The following is a 14,144-nucleotide window of genomic DNA, read 5'->3' as shown; positions in this document are numbered from 1 at the left end:
TCAAATCTCTTCCTCTGAGCTCATTACCCAGGGCAAATATGTGGCAGGTTCTACCGCCACAAAGGCTGGGGCTCTCTCTTCTCTGCGGCTGGGCTGTGTGGTAGGATTTAAAAAAAAAATAAAATAAAAATTTACACTGTTTTCCACACTTGTGCAATCCTTTCTTTGTTTCTCACTTTATATGGATGCTTAGAGAAAAGGAGGACACCCTCATCTGAGCTTCCCGTTGTTTTATGGATCACTGACAGTCTCTTTTTCTCCAGACTTCACTCTAAAAAAGAAGTAGCCATTGTCTTTGGGAACAGTTGTTTGAATTCTGAATTCAGAACAGAGTTCTGAATTTTCTAGAGAGGAAGATGTAGCCCCAGCACCTTTGCTGCTGTTGCGCTTACTCTGCTGCTCTTACATCCTCCTCTCTGCTTCCCTGCCTAGGCGACAAGCAATTCTGCACAGGTATGCATGATCTTGCGCTCTCCCCACTAATTTTTTAGAGCACTTTATGGGCTCATGGAAATTTGGATCATTATCACAGGGCTGAAGTTTCCACCGTGTTTTGTGGGTTTTGTGAGCACAGTATGAACCATCTCCTCAGGCCAGCTTGCAGTAGAGGCTGGTAGGGGTCCTGCAAGCTCCAGTGGGGCATGTCAATCAGTGGTGCAGCAGCTGCAGGGGGAGGAGGCTACAGGGGGAGGTGGGGGATGCTCAGTGTTTGGTAGGTACCAAAGTGTTTGAGAAGAATGGATTCATGCAATAAACTCCAGTTCCACTGGAGGGGCCATCTTCTCTCTCCAAGGAGTCTCGCTGATGGGTGAAGGGTGACATGCAAAGAATTGATCTTGCTCAAATTTGGACACCTTTAACACCCCAGCACAAACCTGCTAAGTCCCCACCTACAATTCAGCTTGTAAGCTTAATTTGGGCTGCGTTGATTTCTGCAACATGTAACTGGACAAAACCTACTGCTTGTCATCTTTACCTTTGAAGCCAAACCCACAGTTTCTGCCAGTCTGTGGGTTAAGTGCCTGACTCCTCTCTGTCCTGTACCATGTTTGCTTCTGTGTAAAACCTTGTCAAATAGAATATTGTTCCTAATTCCCACTGAACCATAGCAACAAAGCCTCAAAATCATCCATGATTCTCCTCAGTCTGCTCTCACTTCTGGCCTTCATCATAGAAACCTGGGAGCAGGGCTTACTGTGCAATTCAGCCTTCAACCCATGAAAACCAGAAACCATCTATCTTTAGGATTCGTCCACACATAGTTGCAACATTTTACAAAGAGGTTCACCTGTGTGAGAGCTGGTGTCTCCCAAAAAAACCCTTTTTCTGTTATCAATGATCTTGTGTTCTGAGGGCACCTGGTGAGAGTGGAGTACAAAATTCATAGATGAAGAAAAAAAAAAACACTTAAATTGGCCATTTTCTAGATTCTAAGGCTGTTTTTGAGTCATTGGTACAGAATAGGACAATTGACCGTTTTGTCCTCAGCTGGAAAATAAGAAGAGTTGTCTCGGAGCTTGGATGTTAGACATGAGGCCTGCTTTGAAATCTGGGATATAAAAAGCACTTTGGCATCTTGAGCTCCATGCTTGGTAAAGTTGAACTGAAGTAAGTAATTCCATCCTTTCTGAATACTGGAGTAGCTTGGAGTTTGACTTCGTGGGGTGCCTCGCTGGTAATGTGGGCTGAGAAATAAATACAGGGCTGTGGGGAGGGAAGGAGGATGGCTCCGGCACCTCCTTCTCTGGGACAAGCAGCAATCCCTGTCACGGGCTCCATACAGCAGCAGGAGACTCTGCCAGCTGAACAACACATCCCTACGGGGCACGAAGTGCTGCTCAGCCAGGCATGGCCAGCCCTGTCCCTGCCTGGCCGGCCTCTCTGCTGACTGCAGCACGCTCTCACCAAGGACACCCTCTTTCTCCCCAGGAAGAGGCAAAGTACCTCCCTCAGCACATTCCCCTTACCCACCACACAACTTCTTGTTTTCACAAGTTTCTGTCATCAGTCTGTCTTTCTGCTGAGACTTTTACTAGGCAATGTCTTTAGTTTCCTTCCCAGGGTAAGATTTAGACAGGTGACTCTGGCCCTTCCACCACTAGTTGAACAGAATGAAAAGGGTCCTCTCTGCTGTGACAAACTGTGGCACTAAGGAAAAGATAAAAATCTGCAGATAAAAATCTGCTCAGAAATCACAGCTGAAAACATAGGTAAACTGGGAAGGATTGAGTTAGCTTACTGGGAGAAGTTGCTGTCCACCTCAGCTGGAAGCTGTGGCTGTACCCGACTGTGTCTTTGTGAGGTTGTTCTCTGCGAAATGAAAGACATGTGCTTGAACCACCTCTCTGATCATTGGACCATGCCCTTGGACCAATTTGCATGGATCAAGGTGTACTTCTTCCTCTTGAATCTTTCAGGTTGTCACAGCAAATGAGAATAATCACCATCTTGCCAGGGTAGACCCTGCACCAACTCTTATGTGGCCACTTCTAAGCAGAAGAGTAGGATCAGACCTTCTGCACAGGAGTTGTTATCCTAGTTTCCAGCAGCTGTCAGCTTCCTTAAGGGTGCTCTCCCTGAATAGCCCTAACTTGTATCCTCACTCTGCCACAGCCACAGGAACTGCGCTCTGAATGAAAGCCTGAGCACTGGTCCTTTTGTTTGTGGAAATAGATACGAACGAGTGCTCCATGTTTCATTATCATCTTTCTTTTTTTTTCCTTCTTCTTCTTTTTTACCATTTACATTGCATGCATACACTTGAGCAACTTGGCTTCAGTCTTGATTGAAATATTTAATGGATATTATTCATTGTTGGTATTCTCTCAATGTTGTTCTCATTCATTTTAAAACTGCCAAACCTTCCCATTTTTCAAGGATGCCTGGCCTTTTAAATAAGGAAAGCATTTTGATACCTTTATTACATTTTTGAGGCCACATTAGCTTGTTTTTGCTATCATTTTGACTTTGTTTCTAATAAACTGAATAGAAATAGCAGTCTCTCCATTTCTTAAATACTGCATGCTTTTCCATTATTGTCCACAAACAGTTGATTCCAATCAACTTTCTTCAACTCATTCCATCCTCAGAATTATTGTACTTTTATAACCATTCACAAATATTTTCAGAAGTGTTTCCAATTTGATGATATTATAACCTAGCCCTAAGGGTTTATTATCTTCTATATTATTCATTTCACCTAGTTTCATTTCCTTGGACTAAGTCCAAAATAGCCCCTGGTCTTGTTGATTGCTCCTCAAACCGAAAAAACAGTTTGGTACCGCACTCAGAAACACGCATCCATCCTTAATGACTCCACTACTGCTATGCCCATCAATGTCAGTATAATTGAAATTCCACTATAGTCACTGCCTCTGTCTTTTTACAGCTAACCCCTTATCTATGTAAGCGTTTCCTGATCTACTATTTTGTTTTAACCACTTCCCAGGTACATGCCAGTTTTCTTCTTGGATTGTTTCATACCTTTAAGAGGTCCTTATTCATGCTTCACATTTGTCAGTTATTTGACAAGCTGAATGGAGAAGAAATAGCATTACAAGGAGCATGTTACCTATTTTTGGATTTCCCCTCAATGCAGGAGTAGGGCATGTCTTAGAGCATTTTCCAACTATGCCAAGAATGGTTACTCAGGTGCAAAAGAAAGTGCAGAAAGTAAATAGAGGGAAAACATTCCCCCTCCACATTTAAGTCACATATATTCTTTTCTACATGTAGTTTTTCTTGGGAAATTCTGGCCGTAAAATAAAGCAGAACATTTAGGATGCTTCAAATAATACAACCCTCCTCCTGGTGAGCAAACCATGAGGGGGCTTCCTGACCCTAGCAATGTTGCAGTGCCAGCAGAGAGAAACTACTCTTCCGTTGCTTAGGCATACGCTCAGCCTTTGAGAGCCTAATTTGGCTTTTTATATAAGCAGATCTTCCTTAAACAGAATTTTGAGTTAGCAATGAGCCCTTTACACTGTAATTCTGGGGAAGGTAAAGCCTTTCCCCTCATTTATTAAAAAAAGTAAGTTTTACTCTTCTTACGTGGCATGCTGAGATCTTGGGTAGAATAGTTTACTTCCAAAACTGTATAATCTCACTGATGGTATTGCTAAGCCATGTGCAATTTTAAAGGGTAGCTGGTGCTGCTGAGACTCATTGAAATGAAACCTTCACAGGCCTGAGGACTTCTGAGCACTGACCTTATCAGTGGGGGGACCTAGGGGGCCGACAGGTTGCTTAAAAAAGGCAGGCCTCACTGGTGAGGATACATGTAAGATAAATACCAAATGAAGTTTAAGGGCTTGAGAAACCTCGCTGCGCGTTGCTGCCCGTGAGCAGAAAGGCTCTGGTGTATCCCTAAGATGCCTGGCTGATTGCCACCCTAACACATCCAGCCCATAGCCATGGGGAGAACTCATCTGCTCTCCCAAACAGGGATCCCACTTCCCCAAGGGGCTGAGTCCACTGAGCCCTTCACTCGCTTCCTTCAAAATGGAGCCAGGCAGCAGCTGGCAGGGCCGAGCCGACACAGCTTGGAGTGTTTCTTTTGTCTGGGCACCCCTACGAACCCAGAGATGCTGCACCTGGAAGGTGTTGCCAGTGAGCATCTCACACCGAGGTGTTGCTTTATCACTATCTCAGCACCTCTGGAAGTTGTTTGTGAAAGGATTACAATGCTCGTTCATTTTTCATATGCCTGCCAGCTTAATATTGCACCTAACCTCGCATTTGGGCATCGCCCATTCCACGGTGCATGTCTAGTGTTCATTTCAGTGTCTGTCAGAGACCCAGGGTTAAAACTATTGGAGGTCCAGATGACATCTGGCTTCTCAGCTCCTCCAGAATATTGGCTGCAGTGTTTATCAGTGCATTATTCATCAAAACTGATGATGCAAAGTACAACATGCTGTCTGCAGCTCAGTGTAAGAGTGGAAAGAAGTTGGCAGAAATGCCTAGTGTTCTGTGAGCAGCATGTAATCAATAGTCTGGGTGCTTGTTCACTTTATGTTGATGACTATTCCCTCTGGTACGTCTTTGTATATTTTTGGGTTCTCTGTATTACCAGCTGTGCGATTTTTCTCTCTTTTTTCTTGATACCAGCCTTGATAGAACAGAAGGGGCAACCTTTTGTGCAGTAGGTGTCAAATCAAATAAACTATTTGCACAAAGCCTGGAAATGAGAGTCAGAGAAAAAAGATTTAGTTGAGAATTTCCATGACAGCCTGATAGTTCTTCCTTTCTCTCTCTCTCTTTTTTTTTTTTTTTTTTTTCTTTTAAAGGAAAAGGAAAGAGCTGAAATGTAGTAGAGGTAAAAACTGCTTTAACTGTCATTAAGATTTTGGACTGAATTCTGCTCTCCAGGTAAGGTACATCTTGCAAGACTCCAGAGATTTCAGTCAAGTTACTCCCACTTACACCAGTCTAACGGAGCAGAATGTGAATGCTTATCTTTAATGCAAGAACTTGCAAAACAATAATCAGATTCTCAGCTGGGGTAAGTTGGCAAGTTTCCATTAAAGTCAATGGACCTAGGCTGATTTACACCAGCTGACGATCTGCCCCGGTATCTGCCATACTATACACACACACAAGTCGCTGCTTATTTATTTCCAGTGTTAGACCTGCATGTGAATTCGATGCTACAGCAACTGAAGAACAGTGGTAGGTGAGTCTTATTAAAAAGGCATATTGCAGATAAGAATGACATTATTTTTCTTACAGATCTTCCCTTAGCATGTGTGTATTGATCTGCAAAGTCCTACTATTTCTGTCCAATGCAAATACTATAAAGAAGAATGGAACTTAAAAAGGCTGTTTTACTTGTGACACAGAGCAAAATAACAATCTTCAAAATTCTGAAATGGAGACCTAGCACTGATTCTCCTAAGAAAAACAGAAGGGAAGCAAAGCAAAACAAAATCTTGCCACGTCATTTAATGGTTCATCTTGGAAGGACTCTGATTTTTGTTTTCCAAAGGGGTTCACAAATGTGTTAGCCAGACCTATGTGGGTCAGTATGCACCGTGGCAGAGGGGGGCTGCTGTTTGTCAGTTATCTGCCATTCTCCCAAAGCCATGGAAGGGCAAACCATGCATGGAATGGGTATGATTGCTGCTAGGTCTGAACGGTGGGTCAGTCCCAGAATGCAGTTTAGCCAATATGCTATATTTTTGATATTGAACAAGACTACTGATAAACAGTAAATGTTGGTATGACTGTCTAAGTAAGAGGAGCTCAGATTAGAAATTATGGGAATGTAAGTCAACACCTTATTTGATCCTTCAACAGAAATCTGCTATTGTGCTTTCAAGACTGAGAAACATGCTGTAGGGTGTGTAAGAAAATAAATAAATTGGAGGCATGATGAGTTTCAGACTTGAGGATCTTTGCCTCAGCAGTGTTACTGGACTTGAGGTGACATTCATAAAGCTGTGTAGATGCAATAGGTACCATCTACAGCTCTTTTGTCACAGCATGTGGCTTCCTGCCTGAGACAGAGAAGCGAGGCAATAACTCCAGTCCTATTGCCATAGCTAAGTAACCTTCCAAGGCTCACTAGAGTCACAGATACAGGCCTTGAGGGCTCACATAGAGATGTGAGGAATATCAGAGGGTCTGTCTTGTACCTGCTCTGTCTTGGACACCTGGAGACATTTTTTAGTAGCTACAGAATCTGCAGTGTTGGGACCAGAGAAAGTGATGGGATAAGAAACACTCCCCCATTGAGAAGGAAGGAAAGAGATTTTGTACTTATAAAGGTTCTGAACATTAGGTCAAAAGACAGACTGTCCTTGAGGGTGTGCAAGACTGAGGGAACATGGGTTATGCTGGAGTTGGTATCTCTGCCTTGGCTCTATTCCACATGCTTTCTGCAATATGTGGAGTATGTCCTGGAAGCATAATCTTTCCTAGAGGAGAGTTCTGATTAGCTCGTCAGACTGACCTGCTCATCTTATTTGTCTCAGTTCAGTAGGCATGCTGCTAAGCTCAGGCTTTTTGGATCTCTCTGAGTCATGGGGTGCTCTGGCACAGCAGATCTTCTAGGCTGGGAGTTAAAGAAGTGACAATGCTAGAGGCAAGTGATTTTCGAGAACCACAGACAAGAGGAGGAAATAAAGAGTGAAAGTGGGTCACTACTGCTATATACTGGTGTTCAGATTTGATTTTGATCACAGTCTGTCGCCAAATTGTGCCACATTTAGCCTTGTTCCTCAGGGAACTATGGTACCAGAAGATCTTGCTGTGGGCAAGAGGAAGGAAAGAGTGTTATTGTGGTTACCCATAAAACATTCAACAAGACAGAATTTTATTGCAGCGACTGTTTTGCCTGGATGCAGACTGCAAGATTTGGACTGGAACAGTAAAAGAATTTGCTTACAGTCGTGTAACAGGTCAGGAGTTGGGTCAGGACCAAGAACATGTGATGTGGCGTACCATCCTGTAATCATTAAACCATTTGTCACCCCTTGCTCCTGTACTTTTCAGGCTTTCAAAGGCTGAACACCTTCAACAAAATCAGACGACAGGAAGCCCACCATGAACCTTGCAGCCTGTAACTAATGGTCTATGTTTGTACAGTCCCATGCCTGTCTCCTCTCCACAGTGTTCTCTGCCTTTCTGTGAACCCCTAGATCTGTGTGATGTGATACTCTTCTTCAAACACACTCCTCCTTTCTAGGACACATATGTGGTAGAGAGATTAAGAATAGTGACTTCTGAAATATCCTCATTTGCCTCCCAGTTGGCAACAGAGTCATGCAGGGATGCTTATATATTCAAAATACTTCTTATTCCAAATAAAAATGAAAATTCCTAAACTGGGGTGCTTACTGGGGTGTAGGATTGGTTTTGTTTCTTACAGAAGAGAAATTCTTGAAGAGTTCTGGTTGGGCAAAGTGCTTTGCAGATGTTTTGACCAATAGACTGACGGAACGTGGGGAAATGGCTAGCTTTGGGAGGTTGTGGATTTACACATTCGGAAAATAAAGCAGGAAGGCTAGTGAATACCTCTGGGGCATATTTCATGGGAAGATGCCAAGCCATGGAAGTAATATATTCTAGTGGAAACCTGTTTTGGCAGAGTATTCTGGTCAGGCTCATTTCAATATTACTTCTTCCAAGGCTCTTGGGGGACAAATAAGACTCCACCATTGCCGGCTCACTGGAACATCATACCGCAGTGTTAGCTTGACTGGACAGCCCCACCAGCCCCGTGTGAAGACCCAAGATTTGTTTCATCCCTTTTTGTGCGTGGCTTGCATAGCTCACCAGGGCAACACCCTATGCCTGGAACTGCTCTCCCACTTACTGGGAGGCTGGAGCGTCCTCAGCACCACAGTGCCCCAAGGATTCCTAAGCCATATCCCACCCAAATGCAAACTGGGCACCACTGCTTGGCTGCTGAGCCTGGCTGGGTGGTAGGACAAATTGATGCCACGCTGCAGCCTGCACCATGGACCATTTGCACCTCCCAGCAGCTGCATCAGCCTCTCTGCCAGGAGCAAGTGCTATTGCCTGCTTCAAGTTTTGAAGGCTTATCTTTGCAAAAGTACAAGTAGACACTTAATAACTGGAAACAGGCTCAGAAGGATGATTTAAAACATTTGTCTTCATACCCATGACATCCTGCCTAAACCTGTCTACTTCCTGAAAGGGTCTCTCTGCACCACACACAAGTAAACATTTTCTCTACTTCACAGATTTCAAAATTTGTCAGGTTAGAAATATTGGGCTGATGCTTATTACTCGGGATAGGAGTACAGACATACCTGTATGTCTCTCTTTCTCATCATCTCTTTCGCATCACTTCTGAAGCTTTCCGCCACACCTGGCCCACCTGCAGCTTGTGGTCTGGGCCAGGATTTCTGCCCAGCATCCCAAGCTGGGGACTCCAGCAGCTCCCCGACAGTTCTGCCACCCCTCCCAGCCTCCCCATCATAAACCCATCCATGCGGTCTTGGCTGTCCCATTTGTGTTTCATGACACCTGGTCCACCTCCAGACTGAGAAGGTCTGAAGAAAAAGAGAAGTGAAAAGTCATTTGGTTCTTTTTACACCTCACTGTATATGATATCAAGTTTTGAGCTAAAGTTCAGTGCAATTCCTGCATGGTATAGTCCAATTGCCCTGCCACTAATAATAGTCACTAATCCAGCTCCAGGTGAGGTAAGCATCAGTTTCCAAAGGCGTGTTTATCACATGTGCTCTAAAATGAAAATGTAGTGATTATTCTCACCAGATACAAATGTATCATTTTAAACATTGCCACCATGAGACATTTGCTGGCCAAATACCCATAAGAATTTTAATAGTGAGAAAAATGTCATCAATATGGTAGCGTCCACAATCTTGTGGCAAATCCTGCAGTGCTATAGGTAAAGAGACTCCTGTTAACTTTAAACTGCGAATGTGACTTAATGAATTGAACATACATGGAGCAAGGCCCTTAGAAATTGGCCCTTTGGATATACTTTGTCTAATTATTTTCTAATTATCTAAAAGATTATCTAATACAATCTTTTTTTTTCCTAAGCTTCTCATAAAGCAACCAAAGTTCATTATGCTCCTATTAGCATTAGTATGACTTATTATCAATAATAATGTGTGTATTTTGGAGCCTAAAGTCAGCTCATCTCACTTAGTGATATATTAAAAAGACCCTTAGGGAAATTAGGTCATACATAGAATTTTGCTGCAGGACCAAATTTTTCAGGGAAGTAGTGATTCTGAGCGACTCTCGTTGGGAAAGTTCAGAGCACTATCCAGTAAAAAAAAGGGTTCATTTAAGATGCTAAATAATCTAATTACTACTTACTTCAGAAAATATGAGTCTATTTCTCCCGAGAAGGGAGGACATAGATTCCACACTTACCTTTTCAGGAACTTTGCCTATGATTAAATAATCTTATAAGAATATTTCTTATGTAGGGGTGAAATTACCTAAGAACGATTCACTCAGCAAAAACAAACAAAAAACCAGAACAAACCCCAAAGCCATTTGCAAGGCTTCTGCTTCTAGTGGCATAGCCACAGAATGAATCAGCATTAAAAAAAGGAAGAAACTTGAACTCCTTTGCTTTTTTTTTTCCTTGTAAACCAATCATTTCAGATTATCCACTTTTTAAAAAAGCATCTGCACATCAATTACCCAAGCAGTTTAGAATGCCGTAATCTCATTTTGTGACCAGGATGTGAAATCCAAATGTCATCCAATTCTATCAGTAAATGATATTATGCTGCCTTGTGCTAGATATTGCGCTATACCAAAAACTCCCCAGCTTTTTTTGCTTGTTTTTAAACACAAAAACATCTAAGAGAGAATGGGCATAAAGATTTGTTTTATAGATTCATCAGACAGGTGGGACTGGTTTTATCAGAGACTGGGGAAAGACAACGGGATTTTTAATTCAGTTTGGAATATAAAGTTTGTGTTGGGCAGTAAGTGTTGCAGGTGTAATATTTCATGTGCACATTTTTGACACGTGCACTCAGGTATTTTCACCTGCAGAGCTGTACACAGGGTTCTGTATGGGCAGAAATGGAGCCTGCTAAAGGCACAGTGGAAAATTTATCCCTAAAATATTGATTACTTTCCTGGTTGTTAAATCACTATTAAAGCAGGTTGAAAACTCGTTTGCAGTCTCTTCTAATACTGCTAGTGTCACAAATGACATCACTTTTTAACAAGATGGATGCTTCCCATGCTGGGCTCAGAAATGCCAAGTGGAATTAGCAACTTTAAAAAAAATGCATTTTGCTGTTTATTCATGGTGACAAGTGCTTCTCGCACTGTACTTTCATGCTGCTGGCCTCCGTAATGTGGCTGCAGTTTTCTTTTAATTCGCAAGCTCAGGGCAGCTCCAAGGAGGCAAAGCAGAAGAAAGCTTGGCAGGGCACAGCCTGGTGAAGCATGCAGGGGGCTGAATTCCACCCTCCCCATCGCTCCAGTCCAGCGAGCCGTGTCCTTCTGAATGCTCCCTATGCTGTGGCCACCAGAATTAGAATAAAAATATTTGCAAAGTATTCTTGAGTTGTCTGGAGAAAGGGACTTCACGCAGAGAAGATGTCGGGCAGAAACCTTAAAGCCTTTAAAATACGTTAGTGTGGGGCAGATGCGCACATTCAGAAGCTTCCCTTCTGCTGTTAAGGAAGAAACAACAAATAGACACAAGCTTTGCATGGGAGATGATTTGCTGAAATGGGATCAGATGGTCATATGTCCCTTCCAGACAATGGAATGAAGCATCGAGCTGTTACTCCTCAGCTGTGGTGTCCTAACACCCCAATGGCCACTTTTCTGTCATGGGCGAAGTGATTTATTTGGAAAATCTTTTAGAATCTTTTAAAATCCTTTATCTTTTTTCTAAGGAACCAAAGTTGTCATCACAATGTCTGCTTCACCTTTAGCATTATTATTGTCTCTCAAGACAATAAATAAGTTCACCACGACTCGAAAGAGGAGGATCCTGCTCTAGCGCCATGCCTGGCACTAGGCTGGTTTTGCTCTCCCTGCTCCGTAGGTAACCAGAAAGAGGTGCAGGCAATAATTTGTTCTCTCTGCTGACGAGCGCAAGAGATATGTAATTCCCGTTGCTTGCCCTTGAGTAAAGAAGTGGAGAGGGATAGAGAGGGCCCTCTAAGGAAAAATGTAGAATACAACATGTACATAACATGCTGCTATTTGGTGTAAAGCACTATGAAATTCTGAAGAATACTGTGACATGTGAAATACAAAAGGCTCCTCAGGGAATGATTCTGTATTCAAGACTCCTGCGATCCTTCTCTGCTGCCTGTTGGGCAGCAACAGGCCTCCTTAGCCGGCGCTGGCCTTAAAAATGCCTTCCAATGTACTTGCAGCAGGAAAAGTGTTTGTAGGACATGGCAACCAGCTGTTAGTCAGGCATTTGTACTGCAGACTCCTGCGCTTCCCCTGAAATGCACAAGATTTTATAGGCCTACCTTGAAGTGATGTTTTCTTCTTCGTTTGACCCTTAGTTTTTATTGTCCCGGCGAGTAACTGCAGCTCTGTTTAGTGTTCTGTGTTTTATCTAAGGTCTTGGGGAAAGAATCATAGAAAAAAGGCAACAAAAATATTAAATAATATAAAAAAGAGCAGAAGCCAAATGAATACAAGCAAAGTGCTTTTAAAAGGGACTTTTTCTCACAGCTGAGGACAAAGAGGTGAGAGACGATGCCTCGGAGCATGTATTGTTGCTCTTTATGTGTTGCAGTGGGAAATCAAATTTACAAGAACAGTAGGAAGGGTGGAAACAGTGAAACCCCAAGCAACATTAGTATATGCAGCTGAGCCACAGCACCCAAGAGACCAGAATCTGGGTCACAGCCTTGTCTTACCTTACAACATGACGAAATGGCCTCCGAGGAGCACAACCAGTGACCAAAAAGCAAGGAGAAGAGGAGTCTGGATACCCAAAAGCCTCAGGAACAGGACTGCAGTTTCTCTCTCTATAGAGGGCATTTGAGACCTGAAGCAAAGCCCTAAAAGAGGAAGAGTGTGTCAGGAAGGGAACATCCAGGCCCCTCCTGTCCCCAGCGTAACACATTTTCACCTATTTTTTTCCCATTACGTCATACGGCACAAAGAACACCACTTGGGTTTGTTGAATGTTTTTCATATGCAGCCACACAATTTAATGAACCCGTGAGAGTGAACGACCTCCTGACTAACCCCGGTTGGGAAGCAGTGTTCAGGCAGCAGCCTGCAGGCACAGCAGGGCTCTGCAGCTGGTCCTGGAGCCCCTGCCCCGTCCTGTGGCAGGCTGCAGCCCCTGCAGTGCCTGTTCCCTGCTCCAGCCACTGCTGCAGGGCAGAGGACAGTGTATGGAACACTTCGACAAGATCCTGTTGGCACCAGGTTGCCCTCATCTGCGCCTGTCCTCCAACCCCATACAGGAATTTTCTTTTTCCAGTACACTCATTCTGCTTTTCTCACTCATTTTATTTACCAGCCCTCCCATTGCATATTTTTTTTCTCTTTTTTTTCTCACTGTTTTTTGGCTTTTTGGCATGTCTTGCATCAGGTATGAAGCTTTATGCCTTATCATACTTGTCTGTGTATCAAAAGTAGCTGCATTTTGCCAAAGCATGAGCTGAGGCACAGAGGCCATATCTAAACTGCCTTTGTTTTTTACGTTTAATTCAGTTTGCATTTCAGAATCAAGAGCCATAGGGCAGTTGAGTCTGTACAGCGTTTAAGGACTGAGTGCGATACTACATAATTTTCAAAGCAGATAAATGTCTGCACCTACCTTAAACTTTCAGAGGAAGCAGAATTGCTCAACACATCTGGAAGGCAAAAGGTGTTGATGCTCTAATAAAGTGTCTGAAAGAGTCAGGATAATAGCTCTGACTAAGTAATTTTTAACTCATTAACACTTTCCTCCCTTACCAGTGCAGGGACACAGATTGCTGGGCACAGTTAGCACCCCTCTTTGCCCCAAACAATGCCTACCTGAAAGCAGCCAAAGCCTATGATCCTATATGTGTATTGCCACATAAGCTCGAAACTGCCCTATTCCTACAATTCAGCTTTACAGCAATTTTAGTTAGCACCAATAAAACATCAGGTTTGCACAAGGCTTTCTGCGTCCCAAAGTTTGCCTGTTTTGTGCAAGGCATCCTCTGCTCCCGTTATCTCCTGACCTCAGGGTGACACAGTTCACAAACTGCTCCTGCTGCAGTGCGGGAGAGGCTCTGTGATTTTCCAGCACAGTTTCCAGCTGAAGCTATTGCCAGAGCTCCATCTCCATTTCCTGCAAGAGGTGTGAGACAACAGAGGAGTTTTTCATTAACCTGCCTGGGCTGCTGCCATCTCCTTGTACTTCCCCATTGTACAAACCTTTGGAGTCCTCTCTCTGCTTTCCCAGGCCCATGTGGGGACCAGTTCCACTCTTTTATCCTCTCTGATGCTCCTAAAATCAACTTCTTTCCTTGTGTTTTTTCTGCTGTTGCAATTACAAAAAGTTCTCATCTGCATCATGACTCCATAAAACATTTTGCTTTTCCCCTCTCCTGCCTCCCTCTTCACCTTAACCTCACGGAGGACACCATTGTACCTGTTACCGGCTCCTTTCCCCCTTTGGAGGCACCTTCAGGTATCCTTACACAGACAACTCC

Source organism: Numenius arquata, chromosome 4 (assembly GCF_964106895.1).
Source record: "Numenius arquata chromosome 4, bNumArq3.hap1.1, whole genome shotgun sequence".
In the NCBI taxonomy this organism is placed as follows: Eukaryota; Metazoa; Chordata; class Aves; order Charadriiformes; family Scolopacidae; genus Numenius; species Numenius arquata.
The sequence above is the reverse complement of the archived record's forward strand: the minus strand, read 5'-3'. Positions refer to the sequence as shown.